General features: G+C 30.7%; 2 non-coding genes across 2 annotated transcripts; both read right to left on the bottom strand.

Annotated features, from left to right (window-relative positions):
* Nucleotides 1–6,612: 6,612 nt before the first annotated feature.
* Nucleotides 6,613–6,903, bottom strand: LOC149986189 (signal recognition particle RNA). The gene has a single exon (XR_016501360.1).
* Nucleotides 6,904–7,682: 779 nt separating this feature from the next.
* On the bottom strand, nucleotides 7,683–7,754 carry TRNAM-CAU (transfer RNA methionine (anticodon CAU)). The gene has a single exon. It is a non-coding gene; the product is annotated as a tRNA-Met (tRNA).
* Between the last annotated feature and the right edge of the window lie 4,047 nt (nucleotides 7,755–11,801).

Raw genomic sequence — 11,801 nt, forward strand, 5'->3', positions numbered from 1 at the left:
GCAACAAAATGAGACCAAACTTTAGAATCACATCGATGATGCATCGAGATGGTTGTAGGTTATCATTGTTGTTTATCTAATCATTAATTGCAACTAGTTCTACTTTCAACTAATGTAGTTTAGGATGTTAAGATCTTCACAACAAAAAAAACCCTCATGTTAACATCTACTACAATTATCACGTCCTTCTATCCTACAATGTGATAAAGAGTAAATTCCACTCTCTCAATATACCTAATTGCTAGCAAGTTAACAAGCTAGATGCAACAAAATGAAGAGATATCATGGAACAATGCCGTTGTATTCTTTAAACAAAAGAAAAAATTGTACCACAATTGATCGCAAGCCATTGGTGTTCCACCGCTCGACTATATTCTTGCAATCATCTTCAAACTAACAACTCACACAACAAGTTGAGGAAAATAAAAATAGCTACTTTGAACTCCTCTACAGTACCACCATAGTTACGTATTGATTTTGATCTCCACATTGATCACAAAAATAACAAAAATATTGCCACTATTTTCAATGAAACTAACAAGATTTTGCATCTATAGTTGTAAAAGAAACACCACACCAAACTCCAAAGCATTAGTATTAGTGGTAGTTGGTAAAGGCTAAAACTTGCATCAACAATGGTTCACAACTTAGATATTGGGCTACATTACAGTGATTTGACGTATTCTTCCATACAATTAGCGACTAAGGTTCTTGCACCTCGTTGTTTTTTTGTGGTTCGGTGGCAATGTGTCGCTTTGTGTAAAAAATCAATGCCAAATACCAAAGATTTAACTTGGTATTAAGGCCAATTCAAGGCTAGACCTTCCTTTTGATCAATCAATACTACCAAGATCAATAGTAAAGACTACGGTGGTTGGACACACATTCTTTGATGAACTTGGTATTACCCTAGTATCCTTAGTTTTGTTATAGCCTTGTGAATAATTGCAATGAGATAGTATTGAAGGTTGAAGCATTACAACAAAGAAGATGTCAATGCTTATTCTTCAATAGTGCTACATGGCTAAGCGCTAAATAAAGACAAGCGGTAAGGCATATAATAACTAAAAAGTATGAGACGTTGCCTCTGTGAACTCAAGAACTCCTAAGTAATCTCCTAGGTAAATCAAGGCTAAGATTAAGAAGCTTACTTCTTTCAAATTTATGAGTTGAATCAAGGGAGCTAAGTATAAACTAAATACCATCTTAGCTTATAGTATGTTCTTGATATTGTAGTTTTGAACTACAAAACAACCTCTATGTTGACTTCAACAATTGAGCTAATACATGCACATTAGAGCTAGAGTCAATAAGACTTGTTGTAAATAATAGTGAGTGGCGATTAATATTGGAAGATGGTATAGATAAAATAGAATCTAGCCAACACTACAAGCACATAAGCATTCCGTAAAAAATTAAAAATTAAAAAAATTATTGCTTAGCCTTGATTCTTACATTAAGTGGTGGCAAACCTCCACAGTCTAAGTTGTATGTTCAATTGTGTCCTTGATCTATTACAACATCGAGGCGATAATCCACATCATTTGCATTCCTTTCTTTGAAGTGCCTTACAACATGGAGGTGTAAAGTCTGATCATCTTGGTAGTAGGATTGGATCTAAGTTCAACTCGCAACAAGGCAACACCAAATCTTCCAACTTGATGAGATTTCTAGCAAATGTGTTCACACTAGCTAATTAGGTAGATTTGGATGAAATAGGATTAAGATTGAATTAGGCTAGTTTGGATGAATAATTGAAGTTGAATAAAAATAAAATGAAAAATGGATGAAAATTGTATAGATAAATTTTTATACTTGGATGAATTATTATTCAAAGATAAATTCTTATTGATGGATGAATTATTATTTAAAGATAAATTCTTATTGATGGATGAATGTGAATTCAAAATTAAAATAAAATAAAATAAAATAAAATAAAAATGATTTTTTTAAAGTAAAAATTAAAAAAATAAAAATAAAAATACTAATATTAATAATTTTTAAATTATATAGAATGTTGGAGTGCCTTATTATTATAAGTGTGAGTTAGTAGTAGAGATTTTGCTTGATTATTTGTGTGATTTAAGGAGTGTTAAAAAGTGAATTAAATTAGATTAAATAAAAGCTACAACTTATCACATTTACATAGTAAATTCACTTGTTGTAGGTTTGGATAAACTTCCAATGAATGGAGGTTTATTTTACCTCACACTTGAGTGATTTTAAGAGTTTAAGAGTGATTTGATTCAGATTTACATAAAAACTAAAAGTCCTAAGATTACCATATTTAATTTACTTGTTGTGAACTAGAATAAACTTTCAATTTGTGGAGGTTTATTTTAGCTTACAATAAGAAAAGAAAAAAATTATGATTTTTGTAATTTATTGTAGTAAAAATTCTAAATTTACTTACAAAAGTTTTAATTGATTTGATGATATATATCTTTTTATAAATACATAATGCATGATGGAGCATCTATCATCACATCTTTATTAACAATAATGTATTAATAATCAATTGTTTTAATATTTTTTAATTTTTAAAGTACAATATATTTTATATTATTGATTGCTATCTGTAAATTTATTCAAATCACATCCAAATGAAATACAAATTTTTTTTGTTATGTGCTTTCATATACATGTTTTGTTGATTGATCAATATTGACAATTTTTTGATGAAATCAAACTTATTATTTAATACATAGATGTAGTGGTTGGAAATTAGTTTTTTGAAAGAAAATAATACTAAATTCTTGAATGAATGTAAGGCTCGTCATGTTTGGATGTTTGTATCAATAATATAAACTGTATTATCAAACTCACAATTTGGAATATAACATTGAAATTTTTATTATTATAACTTTTTTTTTTTTAATGAACTCTATAATTACATAAATAGAGGTTAAGAAAACACATAATAAGATGGTGAATATGTTTGTTTTAAAATTTTAGTCAATTGTAGACTTTCAACATATGTATATTGTAAAAGTTGATAATACATGACCTGGTTTTGTATCACCTCCTTTAAAGAACTACATGCAAGAAGTTGTGTCGTATATGCATTTTATATATATATATATATAGAAAAGATAATGTCATCTTTATTGTTAACAATGTATATAATACATCTATTTTAGAGATCTTGTCTCAAATTAATTGAAGGCTATTGAATATCTCTTCTTCAATAAATACGATGTTTTTTGTACCCATCTAATCTTTAAGCATATCTCTATAGATTAAATTTCAGAACTATTTAAAAAGTTTAGATCTTAATTGACATTTAGTAGAAAAAACTCACTTGTTTCCATAAAAGAGTCTTCTAAGATTTAATCCTTTTAAGCAGTTATTATATATATATATATATATATATATATATATAATAAAATAAACAATATAATCTAATTTTATGCTTTACATGCATGCATGTATTCCTACAACATGTAACAATTTTTTTAATCTTAGGAAAAGTACATAATGAGCAATACAAAATATCATAATTGATTTGCTCTTATTAAGCATTAATTCATGCTTTTCCATTATATTTTAGTTATTTAAACATGGATTTTTTCAGAATTGAACTATAGATTAGCCCTTAGACTATAGAATGTTTTGAGCTTATTATTTTTTATGATTTCATAAGTAAATAGTATTAACCATTTTAAATTTATTAATTATTCTAATTGATTCTTTATTCTTTTTCTTCATAAAGTTAATCCAACTATGTGATGAAAATTTTGTTAAGTTTTTGTTCATATAAAAATCATATGATTAGGCATTGATTCTATATATTAATATTTTTAATGATCTAGATATATAAAATTATTTATTTTCTTAAAATTTCTTAGATGGTATTTTATATTTAGAATATAACTTGCAATAATTGATCTTTCTTTTTTACACATATTTCTATGTTAGTACATAACATATTAATTTAGTGTTTAAAATAGATTTTAATATTTTTTCACCTATATTAGTACTGCAGTCTAATGTTGTTGTCCATTAATACAACAATGTAGAATACTACATACTATTGATAGAAGAGTTTAGCCACCAATTATAATTCTAATTTGGGGTATTGTTGTAGTAAAACAAACTTAGTTTCTTTGCTGCAATGACAAAACAATTTTTGTGCACTTTAGAAGAGTTTGCAAAATGAACGGCATGCAGCTCACAAAATTGTGCAGCATAGTCTAAGGGTCTTATAAAGACTTCTTGTTATGAATTCAAGATGTGTACTTTAGCAAGCAAATGCAAAGAGTTTTTTTACCAAGGTGCTATATGTTTGGATGAGAGAATAGTAAGAGTTTTGAATAAGTGAATATGATATATTATCATGATTAATAATTTTTTATTTAAAGACTTTATTCTATTTTAGCTTCCATTGTTGTAAAATTGTATTGTGTATGGAATCTAAAAAAATCCTTAGTTCTTTGCATTTTATATTTATAGTATTTCAGCTACACTTTAAAACTAGATGTTAAGATGTCTAGATGTAAAATGGTTCAAACTAAATTCTTTTACCATGATTAGTTTTCATATTTTAAAATTAATTCGGCAATTCTAACTTTTAATAAATTATCATTTTAGCCTAGGCCTTTTTAATTCTTTTTCTAGTTTTTAAATTTAAAAAAGATTTGAGGCACAAATCAAAGATAAATTAAACTACTAGCTATAATAGCTTTTTATTGAAACTTTAGTTATGTTTTGTGTGATAAAAAATATAAAATATTATTTTTTATATTAATTTTTTTTGATTGTTTAATTTAATAACAAAGTTTTTAGAGCTTCTTCTAAGTAAATTAAATCAAGACTACATTTCTTATTTACTTTGCAACATATGCTATGGATTAGTTTAGAGCTTATCAATTTTGATGTACTAGCCAATAAGAAATTACTTACCATTTTCTTAAGTATATGAATAGATTTCACCAAACATGCCTACATGTAAATAAAAATTATTTGTAGCAAAATTTCTTCGTATTAAATTTTTTTCATTATTTTTTAAACATTGATTTTTATTTTTAAGTTTCTATTCTCACAAACTATTATTTTGTCTTTTTCAAATTTTAATTTTTTAGACTAAAACATTTGGTTGTAAGAATATTTAATTACCACATTATTCAAGATCAAATTTTAAATTTCACAAATAAAACATACATAAAAGCAAAATGTACCTAATTCTATGATTTTAAATTATTTTTAGAATAAAAGCACATGCTCTGAATATATAGTTATTTATTTAAGCGACCATTAGTTTTTTATTCCTACTTATACTATTTAATTATGATAATCATAAAGAGAATATTTTAAGTTTAGAAAAAAGATAATAATTACATGATGAGATTAAAGGAATATTTTGACATGAACATCTACTTCTACATCTAAAGCTTTTATTTCTTTAAGAACGTTTTAAAAAATCAACACATCACTAAAAGTAGCCAATTGGAAGTTACTTGCTAATCAAATATTTAGTTGGTTTCAATTCTTCTTTCTTCTAATGTACTTCAAATAATTTTTTAGTTATATATATATATATATATATATATATATATTTTTTAAAAAAAATTTATTAGAATTTGTAGCCAATTGTTGCATTACTTTATTTCTCTTTGACAATCTTCACTTTATTTGTGTCAAAAGAAAAGATGGTATGTGGATGCATGCCAGGTAGGGTGATTTGCATAGAACATTCAAGCCTGTTATCCCTCTACCATACAAAGCAAGGTCTCACTCCCATAGACTTGGAACCTTGTCCTTTTACCATTGTCACTTTAGTAGGGAGCATGGAGCAAGCTACCGGCTATACCAAGCAACCTTTGCAATTAATATTTTGCATTGGATCTAGTCCACTTTATTCACACTTGTTTCTAAAGTATGCAGTGACTAATGTCACCAACTATAATATTTTAGTGGATCAACAAGCCCATTATCTATTTGGTTTTGGTCCAAATAATTGGACTGAAGAAGTATGGATTTGACCAAGATGGCCTACTAGTGATGGAAGGAAAGAATTCATTTCAATCACATTTGTAGCAACTGCTATGAGTATGTCAAGAAAAACCTTATTTGATTGTGGTGCATTGGCATCTGACTTGCCTTTTGGAATAGTTCTATTAGAAGACACATTAACATTTATGTTTCTCTAAACTACACAAATTCATAGTGTAGACATTGGACTTTATTGTTAACTTCTTCCATAGGTGTAGAAATAGTACTTCTATAATTAAGGTTGATAATATGTGAAATTTTCATCCAAAGAATGTTGACAAGTCTATAAAAATTTGTAATAGTTGCAAATATATTCTCACTTCCACAAAGTTTAGCATTCATAACTATTTATTTTATTTATATAATAAATTAATTTAATATATCTAGAAGTTAAATAAGAGAAGGATAATTTGCAAGCTTGTGTATCAAATGAATTATTTTTCAAAGATGAGAGCAATCCACTCTCTTTTGAAAGAAAGCATTAATGTTGGAAGAAAAAAAAAATGATAGTTTATAGGTGGATAGTCCGCAAAATAATATGAAACTTAAAAAGAAAAGAAAAAGGAATTATTATTCTTGTCCACTTGTCAAACATAATCAGGATGAAAGGGTGACAAAACGGAAGATGGTATGTGGATGCATGCCGGACAGGGTGATCTGCGCAGAACATTCAGACCCGTTATCCCTCCACTACACAGAGCGGGGAGTGAACGCTGCTCGGTTGCCCGCCTGACGCGGTGCCCCCCTCACTATCGCCCGCGCAACCCCACCCTCCGGCGAGATCCCGCTAGCGACTCCGTGCTTGGAGTGGGCAGGCCCTCCACACGCCTCCGCAGGCCCTTACCCGGCGCCCCACATCCTCACCCTCCTTCCCCCGCGATTGGGTTACAAGCGGACGCTACCCCGCCCAGATGTCCGCTGCGTACCCTCCCTCCCTTTACATCCCCTCCACCACTGCACGCCCCAAAGCCTATGGCGCTTTTAGTTTCAACAACTCTTTCGTTGTGGTCCATTGTTTGCATGGTTTCATTTGTCCTCTGCACTAAATTACCTGTGGTGTCAATGGCACACATTTTTCTGGCAATCTATTTCATCATTCTGTGCTGGGTACAGGAGCACTTGTGACGGATTATACGATTGGTGTCGGTTGCGCTGCTTGCTTCTGTTCGATTTTAAGTTCTTTGCTAGAGTCTGCGCTGAATTTGATTTTATGATATTTTTTAGTCTCACCTGAATCTGCGCAGTGCTGGGACGGCCCTTGGATAATATTCTTGACGATCGTGTGAATGAAGCCGGTGTGGCCTCTCAATCGATGAATGTGATTTTCTGCAATTTTTCCATCCAGCTGTCATATCTGCGAATAGAAGCACGGCCTCATTCTTTTAGATCATGCTGCTCAGATTCATTTCTGCGTGGCCCATTTCTCAATTTTCCAATCACAGCCGTGCCTCAAATTTAATATTTATATGCCGGTTAAGAATTCTCGGAAGTCGTTCTTGAACTGTACAGGATAATACCGAGATCCCTTGTGATGAAAAACATTTACCCCAAAGATTTCAATCACAGGTCCCTCTCTTTGGCAAAATCATAAGTCTCTTTCATGGTAATACCGACAGTTGCTGTCAAAGGTCCGTCTCGAAAACTTGTGGAGAGCATCCATAAAAACATCACGGAAGCAATGTTCTCTGCACTATCAGAGCGAGGTTTCGATCCTCGGACCTGTGGGTTATGGGCCCACCACGCTTCCGCTGCGCCACTCTGATTTTGACACCTCGAAACAGTTTCAAGTACTAGTACAAAATATTATTCTACTACTGATCGACGTGGACTTCGTGTGTTTATGTGTATATCTTGGCGTTGTTAATTTTGGTGCTTGTCCCTACACATATTGTGATGGATTGTTGGTTTCAATTGGTATCTCTCTCACACCCACACGTGAAACAAACATATAAATAACTTCTAGTACATATGCAAATGCACGCCCTATTCACTTGATTTTTTTCCATTGGCTCCTTACATGTAGCAATGTCCAAATCATGCTTTTGCTAATCACCTTATTTATCCCACATGCGTCGATTCATCCAATCCACTTTTCAACCAATTCTCAACAAAAGGAGTTTGTGCTTGCTTTGTATTTGCAATCTCATAATTAAATTTGTATCTACAAATCTCATTTGATAATATCCCACATTTTCATGTAATATTGTAATGATACATTCATAAACACATCAAATAATATTTGAGTTTGTGAGGCAAAAACATCCATATGTGTTTTTGTAAAAATTTCATCCACGTTTGGTGCTTATATTTAATGAATACCATTTCATGAAAATTATTCCACAATCAAGTTTTTGTCTACATTTGGAGCTAGTATAAATGATGAAGACTTTTACAGTATTTCAAATTTTTTTCTACACAGAGAAAATAGAGAGTCAATGATGAAAATTAAAGTTGATGATCTAGATTATTTTATTTATTTATTTATTGTTGCACTTTAGCATACAAGAATTCAGTTACTTCATTATTACTTCAATTTTGTACACAAATGTATATTTTTTCTTTATATATATATATATATATATATATATATAGTAGTTTTATTTGGAGAAAAGTATTCATTTTGCTTTGTTCTTTTTTATAATTCATTAATTGTGGAAAATAAGGTTTTTGTTGCTTTCATTATTGTATCCAACAATATCAAAATTTTGAATTTGTATCTTGTCCTCATACTAACATCTACATTCTCATGAAGAATATACTATCTTGAATAAAAATGAAGTTTACAATATTGAACGAATTTAAAATTCCAGCCTTAGACTATCCACCACCAAGCTAGAATTACTTGCTTATACAATTTCCTTTACTTATAGACTTTAAAAATATATTTATATTATTTTTTAAATTATTTTTTAGTTTTAAAGATTGTGGTGTGTTGGTTTAGAGACTTGCCAGGTAGACACCTCCTTTTATTATGTGGACACCTCTCCCTCCAATGTGCCGAATATCCTTTCATTCATGCATTAGTATGATTATTTTACATTTTATGGCCTATAATTCCTAAATCTATAAATTTTAATAATATGTACTATAAAAAAAAAATCAAATATAATTTAATATGTAATACAACACAACAATTAAAAAAATAACTTTTGACCAATATGCTTTTTTGATATTTTTTGCTTTAAAAGTGTACATATGCATGTTTCATACCCCACCTAGTTTGAACTGCTTTGGACCATTTTAGGGGTTATAGGTTATAAAATATATAATGATAATATGACAATGATATTATTGTGTGTATGTATTGGAAAACATCGCACATGTGGGTGTCCAAGCAATAGAAGGGAGGTATCCACCTAAAACTTTTGTTAGTATATTATAAAAAATATTAGAAGTTGGAATGTAACAAGTAGTAGATTGGTCCAAGAGATAGTTGACCTCCTTCAAGACTAACCATACAATTATGAGGTTGGTATTTTGACAATTTATTAATATTCATGATCTCAAATTCAACCTTGGAAGTGATAACCACATTATCTACTATTTATCTATTGCTACTATAACTATGTAGTAGAATTAGAAATATTTTTAAATGTTGGAATGACAAGACACACATGCTTGCTATCATGCAATATGTGAATGATGTGATTTAAAACTTTGGAGCCGTCTAATAACCACAAATTCACAAAGTATTGTTTATCTCATATTTAGTGAATTTCTTACAAGTTTGACATATTTATTATTTAGATGTAATGAGTGGAGGATTTTTTGACCTTCAAAGAGTTTGGAAATTAATTACATTTGCATGACACAAAAACATAAAAATGTCATATGATGCTCTAATTTTTAAGATTTGTATAATTTACAATAAAAACTTATAAAAATATTTAGTATTAATAGGCTATTAAATATTTAGCTATCATAGGCACATATAATTACTTAGATAAGAAGTATTATGTAGAAGAAAAATGGAGATAAATTTGATAATATCTTATAGAGAAGCTTCTTAAAAGCTTCATAGACATGGATTAAATATTTTACGTGTTTGTAGTTGATTGATAGGTTAAGAATTGAGCCAATATGTTGGCTATGCATCACACATGTTGGCAATTTGTAGTACAAGTTAGCCATGTGGCATTGTCGTATTACATGCTTTCCTGCTTGAGAACGCGCCGGGCGTTTGGCTATAGAAGGTAGTATGGAGATTCGCTAATATTCAAGCAGTCTATCGGTTTTTGATTGTTGGAATATAAACAATTACAAGAATATACCATAAATCTATACGGATGTCCTTTGACTGCTCGCCAAAATCCTTTTCGCCCCAGCCGATAGGTCTCTAGATGCTACACAGAACCCTGAACAACCCAATCTGCTAATCTCCGATATCGCTTTATACTCACGACTTTGTATCCACTGACTGTCTTGTTAGATTAACCGAAAAATTTTCATTCACTCTGCATACTCAATCCTATAGACACCCTTTTAATTCTTCAATCACAGACGTAACTTCAATTTCACAAAACAGTCAAGAGTAATCACACCCACTTCATTAAAACCTCGATTCACTAGTACAACACTGAATTTTAGCAACGATTGCCTCAGTCTTCCCAAAACCCTATGAAGAAAAAAAAAAACCCCAATTCTCAGTTTTCTCCCCCCCCCCCCCCCCCTCTATCCTCCCCGAAGCATGAAGCTAGCTCTCGGACCCTTAAAAACTCTTATTCTCTCCCTTTCATTTCTTTACCTATCCTCCCCTTTAACCTTAATTCTCTCCTCTTTCAAACCCTAGCCTCTGAATTTCTTCAATCTTCCGTCTTAGATCCGAAATTGGCTCCGCCGTCAAAGCTTTCTCCTCCATTTTTTGCCTTTTAAAAGGTTTTTTTTCTAGAAACAACGTTCCCTGAAACAGCACAGAGAACAAGAGAGCCTAAAATAGAATCGAAACCCCCATAATCAGGACCACATTGAGTCGCCCGACCAATTTAGGTCTCATATTGGCTAAGAGGCCCGTAGTAAGACTTGGATGTTCCCGTAATTGGGTCAAATTGGTCCTTCGTGTCAGGCTCGCTTAGTCATAGATTTAGTCCTTTCGATTCTGTTGACTCCGACTATTGGACTCGAACGGAGCATTTCGTTACTGGTAAGTATGCCCTGACCGACTGTGATGGGGTCTTTGAACTGGCCCCTGAATATTGGCACTGGAATTGGTCGTTGCTTCCAATATTCGAGGTAAGTGAATATTAATAAAAGTCCCCTTTCTTTATATTTTCATGGTATACTCGTACTACAACAAGACAGCGTACATGTAGGAAACTTGTCTTGCAAGTTAGATATTTGTTTTGCAAGTTGAACGTGTATTGGAGGTCTTTTAGTACACTGCCATGTAGCTCCTAGTTAGATAATATATATGGAGGCAAGTGTAAAGCCTTTTTAAAGTCTTATCAATGCTATTCATATTTTTAGTCTTATTTTAAGAGTATCTAATCTTCTTTTCTTTAGCAATAGCCATATTAGTTTTTATACTATATAACTTTTGAGTAAATATCTATTCTTTTGGATGACATAAGTATGTATTGAGATTTTTATTGTTTATAAATCATGTCTTTGATATAGGAATATAGTGCAAGTATTTATTTCTATTATATTCATATATTTCACTAATCACAAAAATATATAGAGTTTCTTATATTAATATGTGCTTTAAATTATTATTAAGATTGTTGGAGCATCTGTTTGTCAAAATTTGTACTTTATGTTACATATTGTCTTAGAACAACAAGACTTATCAAATATCTTGCTAAAATTGTCTT

Source organism: Physcomitrium patens, chromosome 26 (assembly GCF_059467195.1).
Source record: "Physcomitrium patens ecotype Gransden chromosome 26, ASM5946719v1, whole genome shotgun sequence".
In the NCBI taxonomy this organism is placed as follows: domain Eukaryota; kingdom Viridiplantae; phylum Streptophyta; class Bryopsida; order Funariales; family Funariaceae; genus Physcomitrium; species Physcomitrium patens.